Source organism: Octodon degus, unplaced genomic scaffold (genome assembly GCF_000260255.1).
Source record: "Octodon degus isolate 3935 unplaced genomic scaffold, OctDeg1.0 scaffold00253, whole genome shotgun sequence".
Taxonomy (NCBI): Eukaryota; Metazoa; Chordata; class Mammalia; order Rodentia; family Octodontidae; genus Octodon; species Octodon degus.
The window spans coordinates 2812440-2816406 of NW_004524829.1; positions in this window are offsets into that span (position 1 = coordinate 2812440).

Below are 3967 nucleotides of genomic sequence, written 5' to 3' on the forward strand. Positions count from 1 at the left end.
CTTGCCTCTAGCCTCTTTGCAGGGAGTTCTGCTGAAGGGTTCCGTGCTGGGCCTGCATGCAGCCCGGGTCAAATTAGTATCCCTGCCCCCAGGTCGTCTCACTCACTGGCCAGGCCTGCGCTCTGGGTCTGTTCAGGATCCCGCGGCCCTTGGTGGTCTCACTCACTCACTCACTGGGCCTGTGCTCTGGGTCTGTTCAGGATCCCGCAGCCCACGGTTGTCTCACTCACTCGCTGGGCCTGCGCTCTGGGTCTGTTCCGGATCCCGCCGCCCTTGATCATCTCAATCACTCACTCACTGGGCCTGTGCTCTGGGTGTGTTCAGGATCCCGTGGCCCTGGGCCGTCTCAAGGATGTGGTATTTTAATACAATGGAGCACTGCTCAGCTAAAAAGGATAGACTCAAGGCTTTTATTGATAAATGGATGCAACTAGAGACCATACTGATAAGTGAAATAAATCATACTTTCATGTGTAAACATTGTATTGTCTCCCTAATGTAAGAAACTGAAAGAGTGAATAAGATATAAAAGGGAAATGGAAAGGAGCAGCTCAGTAGGCAAGAACAATTGAGATGGGAGAAAGGATAAAAGAAGAAAGGAAAGAAGAAAGATATGTATAAAAAATAGCTAAGGATATATATATATATCCTTAGCTATTTTTTAGCTAAGGTAATTGTATTAATTATTTCTATTGATTAATTGAAGGGAATGGTTGATGTTTACATTGATCAATTGTGCAAGCCTATACCTCTGGTAATTTGAGCAACTACTTTAAAGATAACAATATGCGATATAATAACCACTGTTAATTTCATATCATCTTGTTTTGAAATTCTGCATCATTTTTATTGATTGTTTATTATCTTAAAAAAATCTCCTTAGGCTAATATTTGGTGGGGCAGAACTTTGTACAACTAGAACTAATAATTGTAAAGCTTTTGTGTTCTCTATTTTTGTTATAATTTTCTATACTTGTCCTAGCTGATTAGCAGTTAGTTCTTTTAAAACTTTATTTCTTTGATACAGGGTCTTGCTATGCAGTTCAGACTTGTGTGCCACCATGCCTGGGGTCGAACTCAGGTCCATGAGCTTGCCAGGCAGGTGCTTAGACAGCTGAGCTATCTCCCCAGCCCTGATTAGCAGTTTTGAAGACAGCACTACCACCATACTTCTCAGAATAGAGCCAAGTGCTGAATGCTGATAGACACATCAGCCATCAAGAATATTTTTGAATCAGGGCCACTTCATACATATTTGTGCATATGGATTTATATATACATAATATATAACAACATTAGTTGACATGAGTGCATACTGCATGCTAGGGATTTGAATAGTTGTATTATCTCATTTAACATTTACAGTTTGGGAAGTAGATGCCATTTTTATTTTCATCTCACAAGTAGGGGGATAAGTTTAGAGAGGGCATCATTCTTTGTTTAAGGTGAATGAGCCTCTGTCCCAGATTGCTGCCTGGCCAGGACACTCCTGTACCTTGGAGTGCCTACCTTAAAATTTCTAAAGACTTGTTGCGGTAGCTGGAATCTATGAAGCCTGGAGGTAGTGTCTGTGCTGAGTCCCCTGACCCAGGCTGGTAGGACAGGTCCTGCCTCTTGTTCTGTTTCCCCCTTTGAGTGCCCTCCTACCCTCTAGTCTGTAGTGGGGTCAACCAGATGTCCTGTTGAGCTCCTGAACTTAAGCATCAAGAGTTTTCCTGGAGCCCTAAGACCAGGTTTGGTTTTGGAAAAGCGATCTGGTGCACTTGTAAGTCCCTCTGGCTGGTGTGCATTTTGTTGGTGGTATCACGCAAGACTGGGCCACCAGGATGTTGCTGACATGCTGATTTTCAGTGACTCAAACTGATTGTATAAGCAGAAGCCCTGCCAAAACTATTTGTCTAAAACTCCCATATCTTCTCAGGCAGCTTCATAGGGAGGTGAAACCTTTGTATGAAGATCATCCAGCTGACAAATGGCAGAGCTATCATTTGACCTCAGTACGTCTGAAGTAGTCACATTTGTTTAAAATTTTATTTTTCAAGATATTATAAAATATATTATAAATATATTATGTGAGCCTTTTACACAAATTTTGCAAAATTAACAATTTTATCAGTGATCTTTAAGTATTTCATGTGGAGAGTAACCAAATAAATCTTTCACATTTCTTTGTTTTGTAACCACATGCCTTGTGAGGCTTACCTTACATAAGAATATAAGGAGACTGTACTGGGCATTTCTGCTGGCCTATGGAAAGGAGCAGATAATTCTTAATTTATTTTCTTTCCTTTTTTCAATTTTTATAATTTTTCTCTTCTTTCTTATACTTTTTTTTTCTTTTTTCTTCCAGTTCTACATTCATCTATCTAGTAATATGAATAACTCGTTGGAAGACAACACTATGTATTACAAGAAGTACTATGAAATTCCTATTACTTTGCAAAGTGAAATTCTGTATCACTTGTAATTTTTCTGTTTTAATTCTAATTTTTACTGTCTTTAAAAAATAAAAAAGATGAAAGAAAGAAAGAAAAAGAATATAAATTTAATAGTCTCCAGAGGTTTATTTATGGATTGTTGGAACTTTCTAGGAGTGAGTTAAGGACTTGGGTTGGTATCATGACGCCAGCCATTAAGCTGCTCATCACTGCTATAGCCTAATCCTTGAAAACCGTTGACGGAATTTAGCTTCATAACTCTTTAATAGGAATTGATACTACACCCTGGTGACACAAAAGAATTTTTTCTGATGTCTGACACAAGTTCTAAGGCAGAAAGAAGGAGAGAAAGAAAGAGAGAGAGATAGAGACAGGGGCAGAGACAGAGACACAGAGAGAGACAGAGAAACAGGGAGAGAGAGAGAGAGAGAGAGAGAGAGAGAGAGAGAGAGAGAAACAGAGAGAGACACAAAGAGACAGACAGAGAGACAGAAAGACAGAGAGAGGAACAATTCTATAAACATTCATGACTATGGAATTAAAAAATACTGATGCTGATTGTTTATTAAAGATTATAACTCACTTCAACATCACACAGAATGAAACCCCTTTAGCCAGATAATAAGCACAGCATGTTCTTTATGATAATGCCAACAATAAAACTAGAAGATTTTATTGTTTGCTATTTATTGGGTCAACTGGACAAATCATTTTTCTACATGCCAGGCTTGGAAAATTCTTTTATTTTCTCTCTCCTTAAAAATAGGACTGAGCTGATACACTTATCTTAGTGAATGTCTCACTGTAACATCACCACTAGTTGGCACTGGCTCCAGGGCTCCATATTTGCAGCATGGACTGTGTACATTCTTTTTTTTCCATTAGCATTTCCTTTACCTCATGGCAGCGGTAGAATTTGCTTTTAACTTTTTTTCTGATGCACATCCTAAATCCACTTATGTCCCTTTATCTTCAGCTGCTGAGCTAGACCACATACATCAGCATACAGTTCTTACTTGGGTGATGTAATCACTTCCTAAGTCATCTCCTGATTTCTGACCTTGTCTTCCAAAGTCTGTTCTCCACACAGTAGCCAGAGTGATACTTTAAGCATCAATCAGTTCAAAAGTTGAGCTCCCTTTATTGAAACTCTCCCACGCCTGCTCAGCCTTCTTAGAATAAAACAGAACACCTTATCATGGCTCTTCTGGTTGTCTCCTGACAACATAACATCTCTTGTCCCCTCTTCAACTTTCTTTTTCTGCCTTCACCCTGGGTTTTCCAAGGGAGCATGACTGTTACGTGCACCATTAAGAAGCTCCTATGTCCCTTGACTTCTGGCTGTATCCAACTAATAGGAACCTTTGGTAGGGATGGGCGAGAGGTGAAGAGTGAGATCAGCGGATCACTTCCTGGGTCCGCACCTCAGCCACATTCTTCATTATTCAGCAATTTACCTGCACACCCTGGTGTCTACTGTCTCCTCTTTCTGCTGTGCTAGGAGTGATTGGGTGCTCCTGCTGTCCTAG